Source organism: Felis catus, chromosome F2 (genome assembly GCF_018350175.1).
Source record: "Felis catus isolate Fca126 chromosome F2, F.catus_Fca126_mat1.0, whole genome shotgun sequence".
Taxonomy (NCBI): Eukaryota; Metazoa; Chordata; class Mammalia; order Carnivora; family Felidae; genus Felis; species Felis catus.
In genome coordinates this window covers 54,012,457-54,034,970 of record NC_058385.1, presented here as the reverse complement: position 1 = coordinate 54,034,970, position 22,514 = coordinate 54,012,457, and the positions used below count along the sequence as shown (strand labels likewise).

The following is a 22,514-nucleotide window of genomic DNA, read 5'->3' as shown; positions in this document are numbered from 1 at the left end:
CTAAGATTTGGCAAAAAGCAAGTTAAGGGGAGACAAATGTCAGGTAATGCTCATTTCCACTACTTTCCCCCCTAACTCTCACCTCCCCTGGTAACACCAGAAAGATTAAACTAATAATTCAGCCATGGGATAAGGAGCCTTAAAGGTTTCCAACTACATCAAACCATGGGTCAGATTGCACTCTCAAGTTCAGCCATGTATGGCCAAGGACGATAATGGGCTTTGATGCTTACACATCCAAGTAAGCATCACAATTTGGCTTGGTATACACATAGAAATTGCCAATGAAAGACAAAGGGAGAATAACAGGAAATGGGAACACATCTGTTTGGAAGCCCAGCTACCTGATATGTTAGCTTTGGCAACCCTTGTACACTTTGTCCTGCCAGTGAAGCTACTGTCAGGGAAATTGAAACACTGACCTCATATGGCTGGGATCGGCACCAGTAATGCCTCTATACATATTAGGCCTTCAAAACAGTTCCGGAGGTTGATCTGGGGCTCAACTTGGCAGCCCTAGACCACACAGATCATTACCTATAATGGGAATTATGTATGTTTATTATTGAGCTGATTTCTTTTGAAAATGTTCATGGCTTAGAGCTGTAAAACTCACATACAGAAAATAAACTCAGCGTTTCAATTAAAAGCAGCAACTTCCAAACAGAAAAATATGTGATAGAGTTTCAGAGTCCTAACATGCTGCTGCAAACGCTGAAGGTCAGAAGAATATATTAGGAGGGAGAGTGCGGGGGCATCAGAGGCAACGAAACAGCCTTTGGAAGCTTTCTCTTCCATTCTCTGAAAAGAGTTGGGTATCCAACAAGTCATGTCCCATTGCTGACCATCCCCCATCCTGCCCCAAGGGATCATAGGAGGCGGAGCTGTAAACTGCAGAGCCCATGTTTAGAGGACCTTCACTACAGGACCAGAGCCGGGGATTTTATCCTCTTTGTATATTTTAGTTTTAAGGAACATCAAGAGGCACCATTTATAATGTAAAAAGTCTAGGGTTTCATTACATTTAACTTCATGAAAGAGTTTGTACAACCTTCTGGTGCTACTTTTGGGCATAGCTGTGAGTATTGAGCTGGCAGGTGAACGAGCTATTAATAAAAAGGCTCATCCTCTAGATTAGCACATTGGATTATGTGATTTGTCAAGTTGTCAGACATGAAGAAGAAATTATTTGGTCTTGTTTTGACAGAAATATGCTCAAGCATTTTGGATTACCTTCCAGGCCCTAAGTATTCAGAGAATCTCAACACCTCTTGATTCAGTGGATCAAGAGACCTGTGTCATTTCAAATTACGCTGTCATCTCTTTTTGTGAAAATTTGTTTATGTTCTACATGTCTGGTGACCATTTCTCTGGACGACTGTCTAATAAAGACCTTCTCATCTTTATCTTGTTGCTCTTCTCTCCCTGCACTCTCTCACCAAGAATCACGTACCTCATCCCCTAGCAAGTTTCTAACAATAATGTTTATTGAACCCCTACTTTGTATCAGGTTTTGTACTTGGTGAGGCACACACATATGTTTATTTCATACTTTAAACATGTCTGAGTAAGTGATATCATTCCCATTTTACAGATGAAGAAACTGTTACTCTAAAAAGATATATATATATAAAACTTGGTCAAAATAATGAAACTAGACAATGTCCAAGCTACGATTTGAATCTATGTCTTCTAACTCCAAACCAGTGATGTTTCCATTATGTCATTCTGCTCCGCCACCATTGTAAGTAAGTACTTGGAATTTAAGCATATACACTTATGCACTTATGCACATATGCACTTATGAATTCCAGTGCATATATTATGCAGTCTAAATTCAACTTGGTAGAATGTTGTTTGATTAAAAGATTAGAATACACAGACCATAGACTATGGTACTAAAATCAAGTCTTTTTGTTTTATATCAACTAAGGAGTTTCAGGGATAAGAACCCCAGGTGGTCTGAACCTGATAGAGCATGCTCAGTTGCTCAGGGGACAATGATGCAAAATAAAGGACATTTTCTTACCTTTGTAAACAGGCATCTATGCTGACGTGGTCTTGGAAATCCATGTTATGATGGAGCCTGTCAGGTAAAATAGTATTAGTTCCTGTTATAAATGTATTTTGATAGAAAAAGAAATAAATTTAGTTATAAACCTACTATTGAGCTCTTGGTCTGACTCCTAAAAGTTAAGTGAATTTGGCAAATCTCAATCTCCCTATACTACTGTCTAGTTACCTATAAAATGGGCATTATAACACTAGGCAGGCCAACACTCCCATCCATGTAATGCTAGATTATACACTCTGGATTAGGGGCCACTTCTGTGCGCCTTAAAGAGTACTTGGCACAATAGGAAGGCCCATTCTTTATTGAACTGATGAAGCTAAAATATGCTAATGGGTATGAAAGTAACTTGGAAACTATAAAAGGAACTGATTATTTTTCTTAAAATAATTTTTAGATTTTAAAAATTTGAAGATTGTATATAGGTTTCCCAGTTTCTCCTATTGTTAGCATTTTACATCAGTGTGGTGCATTTGTCACAATTAATTAACCAATATCAATACATGGTTATTAACTAGAGGTCATACTTGATCCATATTTTCTTAGTTTTCATGTAATATCCTTTTTCTTGTTCCTTGCTCTAGGATCTCATCGTAGTACCACATGACATGTAGCCATCTTTAGGTTCCTTTTGACAGTGAAAATTTCTCAGACTTTGCTTGTTTTTGATAACCAGGAAGTACTGGTTGAGTAATTTGTAGACTGTTTCTCCACTGGAATTTTTTATGACTAGATTGGGGTTATGTGTTTGGGGGAGGAAGACCACAGAGTTAAAATACCATGTTCACCACATCATATCAAAGGTACACCGTATCAGTATGCCTTATCCTTGTTGGTGTTAATTTTGATCACCTGGCTGAGGTAGTCTTCACAAGGTTTCACCACTGTAAAGTTACTTTTTTTTTTAATCCCCTTTCCATACTATATTCTTTATGCTTGTAGCGATGTCTCTGGTACTTTGTCTCACAGGATCCCCTTAGGATCTCTTGTAGGGCTGGTTTAGTGGTGACAAATTCTTTCAGTTTTTGTTTGTTTGGGAAGACCTTTATCTCTCCTTCTATTCTAAATGACAGACTTGCTGGATAAAGGATTCCCAGCTGCATATTTTTTCTGTTCATCACATTGAAGATCTCTTGCCAATCCTTTCTGGCCTGCCAAGCTTCAGTAGAGAGATCGGTCACGAGTCTTATAGGTCTCCCTTTATATGTTAGAGCACGTTTATCTCTAGCTTCTTTCAGAATTTTCTCTTTATCCTTGTATTTTCCCAGTTTCACTATGATAGGTCGTGCAGAAGATCGATTCATGTTGCGTCTGAAGGGAGTTCTCTGTGTCTCTTGGATTTCAATGCTTTTTTCCTTCCCCAGATCCAGGAAGTTCTCAGCTATTATTTCTTCAAGTACATGTTCAGCACCTTTCCCTCTCTCTTCCTCCTCTGGAATACCAATTATGCGTAGATTATTTCTCTTTAGTGCATCACTTAGTTCTCTAATTTTCCCCTCATACTCTTGGATTTTTTTATCTCTCTTTTTCTCAGCTTCTTCTTTTTCCATTTTATCTTCTAGTTCACCTATTCTCTCCTCTGCCTCTTCAATCTGAGCCATAGTTGTCTCCATTTTATTTTGCAACTTGTTGATAGCATTTTTTAGCTCCTCCTGGCTGTTCCTTAGTCCCTTGATCTCTGTAGCAAGAGATTCTCTGCTGTTCTTTATACTGTTTTCAAGCCCAGGGATTAATTTTATGACTATTATTCTAAATTCACTTTCTGTTATATTGTTTAAATTGTTTTTGATCAGTTCGTTAGCTGTCGTTATTTCCTGGAGGTTTTTTTGAGGGGAATTCTTCCGCTTCGTCATTTTGGATAGTCCCTGGATTGGTGGGGAACTGCAGGGCACTTCCCCTGTGCTGTCTTGAATAACTCGTGTTGATGTGCGGGGCCGCAGTCAGACCTGATGTCTGCCCCCAGCCCACCACTGGGGCCACAGTCAGACTGGTTCGTGCCTTCTCTTTCCCTCTCCTAGGGGCAGGATTCACTGTGGAGTGGCGTGGCCTGTATGGGCTACTTGCACACTGCCAGGCTTGTGGTGCTGGGGATCTGGGTATTAGCTGGGGTGGATCGGCAAAGTGCACAGGGGCAGGAGGGGTAGGCTCAGCTTGCTTTTCCTTTGGAGATCTGCTTAGGGAGGGGCCCTGTGGCACCAGGAGGGAGTCAGACCCACCAGAGGGATGGATCTGCAGAAGCACAGCTTTGGGTGTTTGCGCGGTGCAAGCAAGTTCCCTGGCAGGAACCGGTTCCCTTTGGGATTTTGGCTGGGGGATGGGCGAAGGAGATGGCACTGGTGAGCGCCTTTGTTCCCTGCCAAGCTGAGCTCTGTAGTCTGGGGCTCAACAGCTCTCCCTCCAGTTGTCCTCCAGCCCTCCCATTCTCCAAGCAGAGCTGTTAGCTTATAACCTTCCAGATGTTAAGTCCCGCTTGCTGTCAGAACACACCCCGTCCGGCCCCTCTGCTTTTGCAAGCCAGACTCGGGGTCTCTGCTTGGCTGGCGGGCTGCCCCTCTACCCCGGCTCCCTCCCGCCAGTCTGTGGAGAGCGCACCACCTCTCCACCCTTCCTACCCTCTTCCGTGGGCCTCTCGTCTGTGCTTGGCTCCAGAGACTCCTTTCTGCTAGTCTTCTGGCAGTTTTCTGGGTTATTGAGGCGGGTGTAGGAGGAATCTATATGATCAGCAGGATGCGCGGTGAGCCCAGCGTCCTCCTACGCCACCATCTTCCCAGGATCCCCTCCATACTATATTCTTTAAAAGGAAGTCACCCATACTTAAGCCATCTATACTTAGGTAGTGGGGTATTATGTTCCATCTCCTTGAGGGTGGAGATGGAACATAATTTATTTGGAATTCTTTTTCATGGGAGATTTGCCAATTCTCCCCACTTGTTTAATTATTCAATCATTTATTTATATTCATATGGATCATGGATATTTCTTTTATACTTTGGGCTATGATTCAGTATTACTTTATTTTGTTGCTCAAATGTAATTATTAATTTTACTATTAATAGTAACCAAGGAGAATCCATAGTGGACTAGTATTCTGCTGAATTCTATTCTGTAGTGGGAAAGGTGATTGTGAGGTTCAGGACTTATGTCTATTTTGCTCACCTCTGTACTCTCAGAGCCTGACTTTTGGCTCATGTTATGTGCCTTATAAATACTTTCTGAATTAATATCTGAAATACAGTATTGAGTTATAACTGCCATTGATTATAGAGATCATGGGTAAACAGATTTGTTGTTGCAGGACTTCTATCCAGGATCACAAATGTTTGATAGCCATGGAAACAACTTGCAAATTTATCACTAGACTCTAGAATGTCCTTTTCCACCCACACCACACTATACCATAATCACAGCTGGAACACAAAATGCCACTCTTCAAAGAGCTCCCACCATGGGTATCATAGAGAAACATCACATGTACTATTGAGAAGGCACATGTATCCCATGAAATTCTCTGTCAACATAAAAGGGCCATGATGGTTTTCCCCCGCCAGGCTCTGAAATACAGTACAATCACAAGGCTGAAATAGCAAGCACTTTGTGACAAGAAAGAAAAACCCTGCTTCTTATCTGACTTCAAATCTCCCTTCATTTATCAACTGCAAGCACTCAGTTTGAGTTTGGAGTGGGAGCCTTTGACTACGTACCCTGTCATGTTCAGTTAGAGAATGAATCTTGAAATTCCAATGGGTGCCAGCCATAGTGGCACAGGCATTAAGTTGAGTCCATCCCTCTGGTGGTACTACAAAGTGGATATTTGTCCAAAACTAGGGGCAAGTCCAAGCACTGGCTTTGATTTATAGCATCTGGCAGTTTCTACTGCTGGGATCTTGGCCAAAGCCAAGTTCTCTCCCTCTGTCTGTCTTTATCCAACTCATTTCTCAGTTAATATTTTGAAGTATTCTTCATGAATCCCAAAACATGCCTTTTGGAATTTCATCGTGATCCTCCCAACATCTGTTATGCATTTACTTCTAAATCAATATTTTGCCAAATTCTAGCTCCTTCTGGATCAGTAAAATATGGAATTGAATTCTAGTTCTGTTATGAGCTAGGCCAGTCATGAAAGCTCTCTGAGTCAATTTCCTTATCAGTATGGCAAGTAAAATAATGCCTACTTGAATAAGATGGTATTGTGAAGGTTAGAAATTAGTTAATAAAAGTACTAGCTCATTACAGAAGCTAATTAAACAGTAAACATTTGTTTATTTGAAGGTGCAGAGGGAACTCTTTTCATAATATAAATTCAATAACACACTAATAAAGAAAGTGGGAAATGTATTAGGAAATGATTCTTCAGGCGTTATTCATATCCCTCATTGATGGGAGGTTGAACAGGTCATTGTGCTGATGTGGCCAGTTTATATTTTCTTGCTTGAACATTATTTTATTATCATGTCTGAGAATAGTCCAATTAATGAATTCTTTGGGATAGAAGAAAGTTGAAGGAGTTAAGACCAGGAACTAGACTCATCCCCAAGTATAGGTCAACAATGAGAACAATAGATTTGGTTTTGGATTCTACCTTAATCCTGAGTTAAGTAGAATCAGGTAGTGGAGGCAGCAGGGACAGAGAAGGAGCCAGAAAACCAAATCTGAAAATCAAGAAAATGTAGGAGAATATAAAATATAAGGGAAGGAGTAAGGCAGACTCAAAAACCAAATCTAGTGGATATGGGAACTGATCAGGTAACTATGAGCAGATCTGGGATCTTGAATAAGAAGAATTGATCAAGGATTTGTTTCAATTCTCGTCAGTTTCTTAAAGAAGTTACAGTTTTTTTAAATTTCTTTTTACATTTATTTATTTTTGAGAAACAGAGTGAGACAAAGTGTGAGTGGGGGAGGGGCAGAGAGAGAAGGAGACACAGAATCTGAAGCAGGCTTCAGGCTCTGAGCTGTCAGCACAGAGCCTGATGCGGGGCTTGAACCACGAACTGTGAGATCATGACCTGAGCCGAAGTCGGACACTCAACTGACTAAGACACCCAGGTGCCCCAAAGAAGTTATAATTTTTAAGGGTGTGTGTTATCATAATTTCCTTTTTCCACACCATTGCATCTGCAAACCCATTCTGTTGGCTTGTTTTTTCCTTCGTACTGAATGAGGTTTTAGATACATTTCATAGCTTCTGCACACATTCTAAACAGTGACACGAAAAGTCTTAATTTTTAAGACCATAAACTATCCAATTTAACCTAATGTTATGACTACAGACCCTCCTTCAATTTAACACTTCTAGACTCCATCCCAACCCACATGCTGGACTTGACCCAAGCTAGTGGAGGAGAGAACATGGCTAGCCACTTCTCCACCTTTCCCCAAAACTGCCTGGCTGCTTTTTCTCCCCATTTATAATTCTGCATCCAAGGTTAGAGGGGAAGGGCAAGGGCTGTAGCATGGAGGCAGGGAGTATGTGATGGGTACAGTTTTGCCCATCACAGTTGCATCTCTGGGACATTAGACACCTAAACATTCTTTATTGATTGGTGTTTTGTGGGTATTTAGATTTGTTTTCCTTCCCCTATAGAAGTCCACCCAGGAGGTCCCTTGACATAGGCAATTGCTCTGCTGGTTGACTGCTCTGCACCTTAGCTGGGATGAGCACAACTCCTCAAGGAGTTTGCAGGAGTTAAGTCCATAGAAGCTTCATTGTTGGAGTGCAGACAGCTCCAGAAAGCCCATTTTAGTGCAGATTGGGTATCCCTGATCAGCCTTCTACCTTTAGGCTTTGACTTTTCTAAGAACTGTGACTAAATTTTAAATGGGCTCCTTCGCAGGGCTTTTCAAGGGCAGCAGTAAGTCTGTCAACAATCTTGTGGCTCTCCTCTAAAGAAATAATCCCTGCAGAGCTTCAAACCAACTTCACCACACCCATCTTCTTTATATAACCTGGAGATAAGCAATGGGCCGAGCATCACAAAATTGGAGTCAGAGTTTCTTGGCAGGTTATACATAGATGATATGGTGCCTATTGCTTATGGCCTTTGGAACTTGACCAACATTCCAAGACCACAAAAAGTCATATCTAACTGGTGATTACACAATAAGAAGCCTCTCTAAAACATTTTCCTGTGGTGCTGCTGTCTTAGCTTCTATCCTTGCATTTCCTTAGGAGAATATTTAAGGTGTCTGAGTTTCTCATGCACAGGCTAATTTCTTCTTCTCAGAAGTCGTTGCATAAAATTCTTCTCTGTTTATCATTCATCTAATAAACTCTACCCCTTATTTCCTGAGTTATCTAGTATAAACAATTTAAATCTCTCTGTGTCAAGTGTTTTCAAACTTTTTGAAGCATAATACCTAATCCTTTGGATTGTTATGAAGATTTGAATGAAACCCTGTTAGTTCAGTACTGACCACAGTGCCTTGTCTATAGAAAGCACTTGGTAAAAGATGGTTGAAAAAAGTTGTCTTTGGGGCACCTGACTGACTCAGTCAAAAGAGCATATGACTCTTGATCTCAGGGTGATGAGTTCAAGTCTCATGTTGGGTATAGAGTTTAATTAAAAACAAACAAACAAAAAAAGATCAAAAAAGTCTTTGTGTGATGGATAAGCCTGTTTGATGGAAGGCTCTTCTTGTGAAGTTCTGGGAAGTAAAGCAGGGTTAATTCTGTATACTGGAGGTTTTGGTTCAAGAGTACCCTTCTGTAGCAGGGCAGAAGCAAGGTCACATGCATGGCCCAGACAGAATGTTTTGGTGAAAAAGGAAAATAAACCAGAGATATTTTGACAGAACAGTCTGTTTTACGTATATACAGTTTTTGAAGGGCCAAATCTTGTCTCTTTATTTATGATGAAGCGAAACCGTGATAATAAGTGCTGTAAATCTGCCTGTTGGGATATAGTAGGAAATTATCCTGGTCAAACATTACCTGTGTGAAATGCATCTGAGTTGAGAGACAGAAAAAAGCTCCAGTGTTCATACCTTGAAAACAGTTGTACTACCAACTATAATTTTTTTCAGTCTCTATCTCATCTTTAAGAATATTCTATGAGATTTTTCTAAATATCCTGCCAAGTTTCACAGATATTTCTGAAAAGGTGCCACCTATAAACTCTATCATCCTAATTAATAGTCATGAATGTGGTTTATTTAACAAGCTCCATTTTAGGAAAGACACCTGCCCAATAGTTCTCTGTATCCTCTTATCTATTACCAATAGGTATATTTAAAGTAACCTAGCATGGACTTCCAATTTTTTTTTAAGAATCCAATTCCTAGCACTTAATGTTTTTACTATTTTTTGAGATAGTAGTCTAAATATATGGAAACCACTTGCATATAAGAATGGTCTAAAAGAACATTTATTAGCCCTGAAGAAGTGTTTAGGCACCCACCTGTGACCCAGTTTAGGAGAAATTATGTGGCTAAAAGATTCAAACAGGGCTGATGAGTTCAACTCAATTCTTTGAGAGCAGAAACGCTGACTGGGTTCGGTTTAACGTATATTATTGTAATCAAGACAAAAGCATTACCAGAGTAAAACTGGTCCCAAATATTTTTTAATGGACATATTTTGAGTTCCTGCTTTCCTGTTGATGAAAGGGAATTTCTTAATGGGCAACACAGTGTTCTAAAAAGGAAACCCTAATGACAGGGACAATTGTGGGACTGCATTCACATCTAAATGTGTATGTGGTTCAGGCTTTCAAGTAACTATTGCAACACTAGTTTATTCTATAATATGGTTAAATTATTTAAAACCAAGTTATTCAAAACTTGCAAGTTATTCAAGACCAAATAGTTAAGACATTTCTATGTTTTTTCAGTATTTTCTTTTTACATTATCTCTCTTCTATGAGAGGCTCAGAGACCTAGAAGATACAGAGTCTGGAAGAAAGTAACTCTGTGCTCCCTCTCTCAAGCCTCCCCATAATATTTAGTATACAAACATGTCTAGTATAGGGACAAGTGCTTAAAAATATCTTTGGAATCTTAAAATAGGAAAGAAGTCAAAAAACATAAAGGCTAAGAGAAGTAGAAGTTGAGAGAGGGATTCTCATCTACCTTGTCTGTGTGATGGACACATAGAAGGGTGAGTTGCAGGGTGGATGGCTGGATAGATCTGCTTTTCCACATATGCTCACCTATTTCAACAGGTCAGGTAACACTTAGGATGCACCCTCTTCCAAAGAGCCTGGACATATCTGCCCTACTTTATCAGAAGACAAGAGGAGCAAAACTGTCCTTGGGAAAAAAAAAAAACAAAGACCTTTTTGTGTTTGAAGTCCAATTTGGCTGCTTAGTGATTATGTGAGCTGAGAAAAATCCCTCAGTATCTTCAAACTTCAATTTATCCAATATAAAATGGGTGCTTTAATACATACTAAACAGAGGTTTTGCTAAAATTCAGTAAGATAATGTATAATCCAACTTTTCAGACAAAGAACATTTGGACACATTACTTGTTATTTTCCTCACTTCATGGCAGGTTTCTTTAATAAAAAAGATACAGTGTAAGTTTCAAAGATGGGGATGTCTAGATTCAATATCCATCAAATATATTAGAAGCATCTTAACCATCCAGGCTCTGATATCTCCTATGCAAATCTGGCTGCCTCAAAAGAAGTTCATCCAGACCCAAAGGCTATTCAATAGTCAAATAAATCCATTCAGTCAAGAACTATGTGTTGGATGACTGCTCTGTGCTAGATACTACGCTGAGTTCTGTGCATACAATTTTTGCCTGAGCAAAGGTAAACTGACATACAGGATGACTTTAATTAAGACAAGTAGCTCCAGAATTAGAGCTACAGTTGCAGTTCCAAATTAAATATGTGATACGGCCATGTATATAAACATAGGAATGGTGGGGACTAAGCCACACCAGAGAGCTCAAATCTATCCTAAAGACAGTCACATTCAAATTAATTAGAAAGAAACTGTACTTCCCAAAGAAAATATGGCAGGCTGAATTTGTCCTGGTAGTTCTGAGTTTATGGTTCTGTTACATGGCCAGTTATAGAGATTAGTTTTATAGCAAAAACCAGGAATGGGCTAAGCTTTATATTCTCCTTAGAACTTTTTTTAATGTTTATTTATTTTTGAATAAAAAGAGACAGAGCGTGAGTGGGGGTGGGGGAGGTGGACAGAGAGAGAGAGAGGGAGACACAGAATCTGAGGCAGGCTCCAGGCTCTGAGTTGTCAGCACAGAGCTCAGTGAGGGACTTGAACCCACGGACTGTGAGATCATGACCTGTGCTGAAGTCAGATACTTAACCGACTGAACCACCCAGGCACCCCATACGTCCTGCTTTATGTGATATGGAAACAAAGAAATCCTAAGCAATTGAGAAATAGATGTTTTCCAGATAACACATAGTAAACTAATTGATTTATTTGTTTCAGAATAATGTTCTTATTCTGCCATGTGATACTCTACAAATCTGGTCCAAAAATCTTTTGATTTTCTTCTCTAACATTTTCTCATCTATGCTATTCTGGCCAAATGACTCTACTCATTATCCCTGTATATGTTTTGCACTTTCCCACTTATGTGTCCTTGCTTCACCTGGACCGATTTTCCCACATTTTATCAAACCCAAATACTTTCCCCCTTTTAGGACTAAATCAAGTGTACTCTTTGCTTCAACTAAACCGACATTTTGTACATAATAGTTCTTCTTCGTGATATATATTCTTTCCTTGTTGCAGACAACAGAATCCACTCCAACTGGCTTAAAGAGAAAGAGATTTATTAAGTGGTACAGAACATCTCAGTTGCTGGAACAGTAGGAGGAGCAGCCTATAGGCTGGTGGTCAGTTCCCAGAAGACCACAGTACTTGCTTGGTACAAGAACTATTGCTACAACCCATCCCACACCCTTACTACTTCTCCTGCCACTTCAGCCATTAGAATGAATAGTTAGAACCTCACTTATTTTTTCCATAGCTTACTTTTGAGCCAAAGTTTTATACCAGCATATCTGATTGGCTGAGCACATATCACACATTTGCACCTTAGAGACCAGTAGGTGTGGGAAATTAGGTGTTCATTATATTGAGATTCACAGTGTGGGGGAATTTTGAAAATGTGGGGCAGGTAATCAAAAGATTTGGGTAAGCCCAGAGTGACACATGTCCATTGAATTTGGACTCTCTTTTACTCTGGATTTTGGCTCTGCTTGTATTCATTCATTCATTCATTCATTCGGTAAGGAAGTAAGTATTTTTATGAACTATGATATACCTTGTATTATGTTGTCTCTAGAAATCATTATCCTTAAGAAGCATACAGTTAGGAAACCCATAGAATAGAACTGTACAACACAAAGAATGAATCCTAATGTAAACTATGGACTTTAGTTAAAAAATAATGTATCAATATTGATTCATCAATTATAATAAATGTACCACATGAATGCAATATGTTTATTATAGGGGAAACTGAGGGTAAGAAAGGGGTGAGGGAATACAAGGAAATATCTATACTTTCTGCTCAATTTTTCTTTAAATCTAAAATTTCTCTAAAAATAAAGTCAGGGTGCTTGGGTTGCTCAGTTCATTGAGCATGTGACTTTGGCTCAGGTCATGATCTCATGGTTTGTGACTTCGAGCCCCACACTGGGTTCATTGCTATAAGTGGAGAGCCTGCTTTGGATCCTCTATCCCCCTCTCTGTGCCCCTCCCCTGCTTTCACTCTCTCTCTCAAAAATAAACAAAACATTTAAAAATAAATCAATTAATAAAAAAGAAGCTTACAATCTAGAAGGTTGGAAAAACAATAAAGCAACAATTAAAATATAGGGAAAATAGTGTTATAGGACAGAGAAGAGAGTTTAAGTCATATTTTAAGGAGATTTGTTGTAGCAGTAATGGAAAAGTGAGGAAAGGTTTCTGAAAGAAGTAACACTTGGTTGTAAACTGCAAATGGGAGGGAGCACAGAGAAGGAAATTAAAGAGATTGGTGTATGCAAATGGAGGTTGTCTGAAAGTGCAGGACAAGAGAGAAACTGAAATTAGCTGAGCATGGCTGTAGTAAAGAGAGTGATGAGAGGGTCATATAAAATCAGACTGGAGACACCCAATGGGGTCCGGGCCATAAGGGCCTTAGATAAAAAGCCTCAGAGGTTTGGACATTGTCTTATCTACACAACAGTGTCTGCTTTTGGAAAATGTTTATCCTCAGAATCCAGCATAGCACCAAGCATATAGTGCTCTATTCATTGATGATTTGCAAATGCCATTACTTCTTCCATATCTATTGACATTCTACTTAGGGAAGGGCTTTCTCTTTTCCTCCATTTATTTATTTATTGGTTTATTTCCTTTTATCAGTATGGGCTCATGGATTTTTATTTTATTCAGTGGGTTATAATCTGTTACTATAATGAATTATTTTGATGCTCTAATTGTCCCAGATTTGACAAATAGTAGCCTCTTCAAACTGGCATCTGCATCCTTCAACATGTCTCCATCATTCTTTGAGGACTTCCTTATTTTTTGGCAAGACAAAGTGTTCTGGATTAAAGAAAATAAAGAAACATGACAATTGAATGCAAAATGAATCCTGGCTTAGTTCCTGGACCAGAAAAGAAAGGTTTTCTATAAAAGTTATTACCAGAACAAATGGCCAAATTTGATTAGGGCTGTAAATTAAATTATAGTTTTGTATCACAGTTAATTTCTTCATTGTTAACTGAGAGCATATTCTTATTTAAGGAAAATACACACTGCTGTGTTTAGGGGTAAATGGGGATCAGATCTGTGACCTACTCTCAAATGTTATTTAGGAAAAAATATCAATAGATGTTGTATATATATGCATATTTATGTACATATGTAACATATTAAATATTATATATACATAAGAGAGATTGATAAAACAAATGTGGTAAAATTTTATCATTTGGGAAATCTTGGATATGGATATATGGAATTTTTTACACTGCTTTTGCTATTTTTCTGTAATTCTAAATTGTGTTAAAATGCAAAATTTAAGAAAATTAAGCAAACAAACAAAAATATGTTGCTTTTCTAGGGAGCATAAATTGTCTGGAAAGAAAAGGGGAGAAAAGAATCCAAGAAGGGAAGCTATTATAGGCATCTGAGGAGAAGTGGCCATGACATGGACCAGACAATGGAAGCAGTGGATATATCGGGTTGTAAACAGACTCCAGATACAAATTAGAGGTAGAATTGTCAGGACTTGACTATGAGCTGTAGGGAGGATGAGAAAAGGGACACTTATAGGAGGGTGCCTGGGTTTGGGGCTTTAGTAATTTGACGAACAGTAGTGTCATTTACAGGTATAAGAACCTAAAGAGGGAAATTTTGCAGCAAAGGTGAAATCAAGAACTTTTATTTGGACATAAAAATTTGAGATGGGTATCAGTCATCGAAGTGCAGATATATGACATATGTGAGCAACTCAGTGGAGAATTTTGTGCTGGAATAAAACTTACGGGAGTAGCCGGAATAAAGGTGGTATTTAAGGGGCTCCTGGGTGGCTCAGTCAGTTTAGCATCCGACTTTGGCTCAGGTCATGATGTCACGGTTCCTGAGTTCAAGCCCCGCATCAGGCTCTGTGCTGACAGCTCAGAGCCTGGAGCCTGTCTCAGATTTCTGTGTCTCCCTCTCTCTGCCCCTCCCCCACCCACGCTCTGTCTCTCTCTTCCTCTCAAAAATAAAGAAATGTATTAATTTAAAAAAAGATGTTATTTAAAACCATAGAACTAGATGAAATTACCTACAAAGTGCGTGTTAAGGGAGAAGACAGTTTTGAGGAACTACTATATTTCAGAGTGGAAACATAGGACCTGCCATGTCATTTATGGGACTCAGTGCAAAATAGAATTGCAGAGTCTTTGTTCAAAAATTATTGAAAATTTCAAGATGGTGACAACAGAGCATTAAACCGAGTTGGAGGCCCATCTAAGGGGCGGACGGGCAGCCTGGTATGACTGCCCAGGTTGCACATTTATGAAACCAGTCCTGTACACAAAGAAGGAAGTTCCAGTAAAGGATATATAAAAAGGAGCATTCAGAAAGGTGAATCTCTGACCTCATAGAAGCCAGGTTAAGAGAATTTTCAAGAAGAAAGGATGTTGGCTATTTTGAAAATGTTTAAATAGTTTCAACAGAAGTAAGAGAAATCTCTGAACATGGCCACATGTTTTACTGGACAAAAGTCACTTATGAATATTGAACAGAAAGACCAATAGAATAAAGCAAAGGTAAAGAAGCAGATAGAGTGAGTGTAATTTATCTGTTTGAGGAAGTTTTGCTCTGAAGAAAAGCAGAGAGGTTAAGTGATAGATGGAGGGGAACTTGAGTTTTTAAAGTGAGAAATGGAAGAATTTGTAGGCGGATGAATATAATCCAGCAAAAAAAAAAAAAAAAGACAGAGTGGTAAGAGAAGGAAACATCTGTTTAATTGGATGACATCTTTAGCAGTTTCTCTGACTGCTTGGATACAGGCACAGATGAGGTTTTTGGGAAATTCTCCATGGCACTATTGTGTCTCTGCACAGATTGTGAGCAGAAGCACTGACTATCTTTTCAGGGACATTTGTGTAGTGAAAGGGCTTGGAGAATAGAAATAATAGACTCTCCCTCCAGAATAAAAGGCTGGCATGCTTACTCTCCAGCATAATAAAGATAATGTCTTTAATATATTGGGCATGTTTCCTGCCAATTACACCTGATTCAGGTTCTGTACGATTAGGGCTCCTCTTCTGTAACGCAGCCCACTGAAGGTACAGGTGTCACCCAAACCTCGCTGTGTCACCCTGTGGGAACTGGGACTCAGGGAACCAGAGGAAAAATGCCGATGCTCTGGCTACCACTACTGTGGAGTAATAAAACTCTTGTCTCTGATTCAGGAGGCTGTGTCTTCTGCCAGCATCCATGAAATAGTGGCAGGTTGGCTTGTTAACTTGCAAGTAGTAAAAATAATTAGACACTTTACAGTTCTTGACAATGAGCTCCAAAGGAAGCAAGAGGCCACATAGTTGAATAGTTTAATACCTGAAGAGAGGGATTAAAATCCTGGGATTATAGACTCTAACCTGGAAAAAACAGGCAAGTGATGGGGCACCTGGGTGGTTTAGTTGCTTGAGCATCTGACTCTCGATTTTGGTTCAGGTCATGATCCCCGGGTTGTGGGATCAGGCTCCACGTCAGGCTCCACACTAAGCACGGGGCCTGCTTAAGACTCTCTCTCTCTCCCTCTGCCCCTCTCCTACATGCACTCTTCCTCTCTCCTTCTATAAACAAACAAGCAAGCAAATAAATAAGCAAACAGGCAAGTGAGGTGAAATATGGTGATGAATAGCAAATCTGTGTGCGAGGGAGTGTGTGTGTCTGTGTGTGTTGGGGGCAGGTAGATGTTGCAGAACTTCGTTAGTTGGAAGAATTGTTTGGCTGTATCATCTTAAGTAGGGATAATACATCATAAGTTCAATTCAGAGTGTGGAATGCTTGAAATCAGTATTTCAGAGGTGGCATAGTTGCTGGAGGCAAGAAGGTCTGGATAAGTGGCTCAGATTGAGTGAATAAAAGTTTGGGGAATGTTTCTGAGAATGTCTCAGAGCAAGGAAGGTATTCAGGCTTTGATACTAAATACTTACCATGCTAAGTCCCTAGACAATTTCTCTTTGCCACAGCTTTTTAAAAAAATATAATTTATTGTCATGTTAGCTAACATACAGTGTATACAGTGTGCTCTTGGCTTTGAGAGTAGATTCCTGTGATTCATCACTTACATACAACACCCAGCGCTCATCCCAGCAAGTGTCCTCCTCAATGCCCATCACCCATTTCCCCTTCCTCCTGCCCCCCGCTCCATATCAACCCATAGCACTTAAAGAAGTTTGGTGGAAGTGGTCAGGGTGAATGTCTAGTTGTTCTCTTTGACCGCACCCCCCTGTGATTCTTAGTCCTCATCTGTGCCCAACACTATCAGTTGGTCTCCTTTGCCTTCAGCCTTCTTTTGGAGACAATGAAAGTTTGGAAGACAGGAGAAGGGAAAGGATTTGGTTGTTTCCCTCCTCCATTTCCTCCTTGGTTTTGCTGTGGTTCTGCTTGTGACTACATCTCTCCCAAATTACAGTTTCTGTCAATCAGACCCGCTTCCATGACCTCCGCTCTAGCACCTTTTCCTCATTTGTCCCTTCAGGCTTGTGAGCCATAAATGCTTCCTAAAATTGCTAGTTACTATGCACCTCAAAATCACAGGTTGGTTCCCTTAATCCTGCCACACCTCAATAAACAGCTTCTCCATTAGAAAGCCTCTTCCAAGTTCCGAGTTCCCAGCTGTGCCATCTGTTACATGCTGGAACCCCAAGTAATGCAATGTTATTGGGCAGGGAGTTAGTGTCACAAGGTGGGGTACACAGAGAACATTCTTGCTGAAAATAGAAGAGACAGCTGTTCTCTCACCCAGCTGTGATAGGGTGTTTTATCTGCCAGGTTTTGGTGTCAAGGTTATGGCTAATTTAATACAAATGCATTAGAAAGTCTTCATGTTTTCCTAGGAACTTGAGTATCATATGAATTTTATCAAGAAAAGTATTTATTCTTTGGAAATTTGAAAGAAGTAATTGATTCAAATATCTGGACTGAGTATTTTTTGGAAGTAATTTTAGAAATGTTTTAAAATTTATGTTATTGTTATTGTCTTCTGTTTTTCAATTTCATTGTGAGAATTTGACATTTATATTTTTCTTTCAAAAATGTCCATTTAAATAGAGATGGTCAAGTATGTAAGCGTGTGCTGTATATAGCTCTCATTCAACACACTCATCAGACATTTATTGATTGGATTTTATGTTCCAGTTACTTCTCTAATTTAAGATACCCATATCTAGATTTTTCCTCTTCTCCTTGGATTTCTTTCAGTTATATTTGATTATATATACCTATTTTGTTCAATGTTTCTAGAAATTAATTCTTGAATTTATTAATCTATTTGAAGAAATTTTGCTTCATCTGCTTTTATATTAATGTATTCATATACTATATGATTTCCATATTCTTACTTTTTAAATTTTTATTCTATTTCTTAATTTTCAAATGAGCACAATTTTCACTTACTGTTGTAAAACTTTTAACTTTTTTCTGTTTCCAAAATTAAAAATAGCTGTCATATAAAATTAAAAACAAGGTTAACATTAAGTACTTCCAATGAAATGAAAGTTAATATTTTAGTATATATCCTTCAATATTTTTTTCTGTCCATATGTGCCAATATTTTGGGGGGTTTTTTTGTTTTAATTTTTTGCAAAATTCAGAGAAGGCTATATATATGCAAAGATTTATAATTTGTGTTTTTTCACTCATAGTACAATGAAAACAGGTCTTTATACTGTTGAATATTATTCCAAAATTTATTTTTAATGCATGCTTACTCAAACACTTCATATGTCAATTCTTATCCTTTATTGTTAAAAAGTTATAGTAATTCCCAAACTCAGGTATTATAAATACAATTTCCATAAAGATCACTGTCATTTTCATAGTTGGCATGTATATACTTGATACTTATTAACAAATTACACTCTCACAGAAAGTACATAAAAGTGCCCATTCTACCCACCCTCAAGAAGATCTTTTTTTTTTTTAAGATTGTTATTTTTTAAGTAATCTCTATGCCCAACATGGGCTCAAACTCACAACCCTTCGATCAAGAGTCACATGCTTTACTGCCTGAGCCAGCCAGGTGTCCCTATTTTTTAAAACGATTTAGTTATAATTTTTTTGTTTATCACTGATACACAATGTTACATTAGTTTCAGGTGTACAACTGCATGATTTGAAAAGTTTATACCTTATACTATGTTTATCACAAGTGTAGCTACAATTTGTCCCATTACATCACCATTATAATATTGACTGTATTCCTTATGCTGTGATTTTTATTCCTAAGATTTATTCATTCCTTAACTGGAGGCCTATGTCACCCTCTCCCCGTCACCCCTTTGGCCCAATTCTCCACCCTCCTCTGCCTCTGGCAACCATAAGTTTGTTCTCTGTATTTATAGGTCTCATTCTTTTTGTTTGTTTATCCATTTGTTTTGTTTTGTTTTCCTTTTCTTAGATTCCATTTATGAGTGGACTCATATGGTACATGTCTTTCTCAGTATGAATTATTTCACTTAGCATAATACTCTCCAGGTCTGCCCATGTTGCCTCAAATGGCAAGACCTCATCCTCTTTTTTTTTTTTTTTTTGGCTGCATAATATTTCCATATATGTATATACTACATCTTCCTTATCTATTCATCTATCAATGGACAGTTGGGTTGCTTCCATTATCTCAGCTATTTTAAATAATGCTGTAATAAACATAGGGGGCATATATCTTTTAAATCAATGTTTTCTTTTCTTTGGGTAAATACCCAGTAGTGGAATTATTGGATCTATTTTTAATTTTTGAGGAAACGCTGTACCTGTTTTCTATAGTGGCTGCACCAGTTTAAAGTCCCACCAACAGTGCATAAAAGTTCCTTTCTCTTCACATCCTCACCAACACTTGTTATTTCTTGTCATTTTGATTTTAGCCATTCTACCTGGTGTAAGATGATATCTCATTGTGGTTTTGACTTAACGTTTCCCAGATGATTAGTGATGTTCAGCATCTTTTCATGTGTCTGTATGTCTTCTTTGGAAAAATATCTATTCAGGTCCTCTGTGCATTGTTCAATTGAGCTGTTAATTCTTTTGGTGTTGAGTTGTATAAGTTCTTTATTTTTTTGGATGTTAACCCCTTAAAGGATATATCATTTGCAAATATCTTCTCCCATTAAGTAGGTTGTCTTTTTGTTTTGTTAATGATTTCCTTCATTGTGCAAAAGGTTTTTATTTTGATGCAGTCCCAATAGTTTGATTTTGATTTTGTTTTCCTTGCCTGAAAAGACATATCTAGAAAAATGCCAATAGCATTTTTTTTAACAGGACTAAAACAAATAATTCTAAAATTTTTATGGAACCACAGAAGACCTCAAAGCAATCTTAAGAACAACAAAGCCAGATTTCAATATATACTACAAAGCTGTAGTAATCAAAACAGTATGGTACTGCCCCAAAAGTAGACACATATATCAATGAAACAGAATAGAGACTCCAGAAATAAATCTATGATTATATAGTCAATTACTCTATGACAAAAGAGGCAAGAATATACAATGGGGAAAAGACAGTCTCTTCAATAACTGGCACTGGAAAAATTTGACAGCTGCATGTAAAAGAATGAAATTGGACCACTTTCTAATACCACACACAAAAATAAACTAAAAATGGATTAAAGACCTAAATGTGAAACCTGAAACCATAAAAATCCTGAAAGAGAGCACAGGTAATTAATTTCTCTGACATTGGCCTTAGCAACATTTTCGTAGATAGAGTTTAGCACTTTTTGGTTATTAGTAAAGCTGAACATGGCTTCAAGTTTAATATCTGCTCATATTTCTTCTTCTTTGAATTATGTTCATATGTTGTGCCCATTTTCTCTCTTAATGTTAGTGCAGAAGATTAATTATTTGTCCCCTATATATTGGAAATATTTTTTCTCAAGTTATGATTTTGCTGTTTTATGTTGCTTTAAATATTGAAGTTTTATGGAATTTTTACAAAACACTTTTTTTGTGTAGACATATCAAAGTTTTATTAAAACTTATTTATTTATTTATTTATTTATTCTTATGCTTAACAAAATTTTTTCTCCACAGAGATCAGACATATAATTTCCTTTTGTTTTTCTCATTCATCATGATTTTTTACATGTATGTGTATATCTATAAACATATACATAATTATCTCTCTCTCTCTCTCTCTCTCTATATATATATATATATATATCCTCTTGGTTCTGTTGCTTTGGAGAACACTAATACATGTGGTAAAAGTCATGAGGAGGGACGCCTGGGTGGCTCAGTCTGTTGAGCGTCCACCTTCAGCTCAGGTCATGATCTCACTGTTTGTGAGTTCGAGCCCCGTGTTGGGCTCTGTGGTGACAGCTGAGAGCCTGGAGCCTGATTCAGATTCTGTGTCTCCCTCTCTCTCTGCTCCTCCCCTGCTCGTGCTTTGTCTCTGTCTATGTCTCTCTCTCTCAAAAATAAACATTAAAAAAAGAGTCATGAGGATGTTCTCTTCTGCTTTTTTAAAAAAAAATCTATTGCATAATCTTAAACACTAAGATCTACAATATATCTTGAATTAATATAACATTTTGTCTTTTTAAAGTACATATAAAATTTGTAAATATTCAAAAGATATAACTGAGAGCATCTTTGTATGATTTGTAATCTTAGTAAGTATCTAAAATGCTTCACCATTAAAACCTGGTTTTGTCTATCTTCTTGAAAGAATATTTTTATAAATTCTATTATGGGAGTATCACTGGATTATAAAATTACTGAATTGTTTTTGAGATATTCAATTTTACAAAGTGACATTTTAGCCTTTACTGAAATTATATAATTGGTCTCATGATTCTCACTTGCCTATTTCTATAATAAATTATGCTAATAAATTTCTCAAATTTAAATTAGCATTAATTTCTTGATGTGTAATTTTCATTATATTGTTCTGCTAAATCTAATTTTAAGATTCTGATTTAACCTTTATTCATATGTAAGATTGCCTAGTGAAAATTTTTAAATTAAGGATATATCCTATTATTCACAAAAAGAGGAAAAGAAAGCCTAAATTCACATAATTAGTTTTTTCTTCTTTAAAAATCTATTAATTTAAAGCCATAGATTCTATCCTGAACATTGCTTTGGCCAGAGTCCATACTATTTCGTTTTTATGAAATTTCCATTAGTGACATCTAAATGATCTATAATAGATTGATCCAAGAATAATTTGGAATAGTGTTTTAAATTTTTTTATGCAACCATTTATAATACATTTAAACTTTATTGTTTTGTGATTATAGGATGTGCTTTGTACATATCTTACTTTTGAAATTAAGGTTACCTTTATGACCTATTGTATGGTTAATTATTGTAACTACCATGGTTTTGTTAGGAAAGAATATACGGTTTTTATGTGGCAATGTTAGCTATTAGGTCAATTTCATTATTCATAGTATTCATAATTATATTACTAGTCTATCAATAGTTACTTGCCTACTTAATCAGTTAAAACCTAAGAAAATATATGAAGTTTAATGTGTTTGTATCATAAAAATTTCTCCTTATATTTCATCAAGTATTGATATGAATCTGTATACATATACATTCACACATGTATTCATGCAGTTTTAATGCTTAGTATGGAAATTTATGAATGTATAGAAAAGTATAGAGATAGATATGACAAATTTGAATTACCTTCCACTGAGCTTCGACAATTATCAATACATGAATAATCTTATTTTATTTATCCACTCCTATACCTGATTATCATCCCATATCATCCACTCGCATACCTGATTTTT

The 22,514-nt window shown here is 37.5% G+C and overlaps 1 protein-coding gene across 19 annotated transcripts in view; it reads right to left on the bottom strand.

Annotated features, from left to right (window-relative positions):
• EMC2 (ER membrane protein complex subunit 2) overlaps positions 1-22,514 on the bottom strand; it is a 565,050-nt gene that overhangs the window by 1,267 nt on the left and 541,269 nt on the right. For 17 of the 19 annotated variants that reach the window (XR_006592742.1, XR_006592755.1, XR_006592744.1 and 14 more), the window contains 2 exons: positions 2,030-2,086; positions 423-537 (listed from right to left, as the gene is read on the bottom strand). The gene's annotated coding sequence lies outside the window, so the exon portion shown is untranslated. The remainder of the gene's footprint in view (positions 1-422; positions 538-2,029; positions 2,087-22,514) is intronic. The other 2 variants (XR_006592740.1, XR_006592746.1) reach the window with 1 other exon arrangement.